The sequence below is a fragment of the Charadrius vociferus genome, unplaced genomic scaffold (assembly GCF_000708025.1).
Source record: "Charadrius vociferus isolate BGI_N301 unplaced genomic scaffold, ASM70802v2 scaffold255, whole genome shotgun sequence".
NCBI classification, from domain to species: Eukaryota; Metazoa; Chordata; class Aves; order Charadriiformes; family Charadriidae; genus Charadrius; species Charadrius vociferus.
Genome location: NW_009648785.1, coordinates 2,720,946 through 2,721,773, shown reverse-complemented (window position 1 = coordinate 2,721,773; position 828 = coordinate 2,720,946).

Here is an 828-nt window from a genome sequence, read left to right as displayed (position 1 = left end):
GGGCTGCGGTGAGGAGGGGGCCGAGCTGAGGGTCCCGCTGGAGCCCGGCGCGGCGCTGCCTTCCTCGGCCTCAGTGCTGCCGACACCACCTCGTCTGTGTGTCACGAGCAGCAAACAGAGGCAAAAGCCACAAAATATTTGTGCTTGTAACAAATTCTTATATATATGTAATTTGTCCTTTTTATAGGATAAGGGTATGAGAGACGTCACCTCGTTGCAAAGACGTCGTGGCCAGCCTGAGGGCCGGGTGCTGTGCACCCAGCCATGGCCTTGGGCTCACACCGCTGTGAAAATCCATTCCAGAAAGTTCCTGGTGCGAGCGGGGTCTGCACGGGATCGGGGACTCGGTGAAGAGCGGAGAGCGAAACGGGCTGTAATAGAAAAGCAACAGACCTGAGGGGTGAAACTACACCTGAGACACCTTCATTTTGTATTTCTGAGCCTGTTCTCCGTTTTTCAGTGCTGTGGTTGCATCCTTCCAAATAGAGCGGTGATACGGCTGACAGCAATAACAAAAAGCAGCTGCAGCTATGAGGTGCTAAATAAATATATGTGGCCAACTCCAGCTTTCATTTCCTTCGGTGGAAATGTGATTGAGCCTTAACTCGTGAATTCTCGCATCGGCTTATCACAACAAACAAATGGCAAGGAACCATGTCAGGAGACGATGTGTGTGCTTCAGAGCTATTTCATACAGAGAAGACAATGCCATTAAACTGTTGCAAAGCTGAGTGACAAATGGAATATTTGTTGAGATTGCTTTGGATTTGGGTAATTCAGAAGAGTCTAAATTTTAAAATTTCAGACTTTTCATAAGGGAACAAGTGC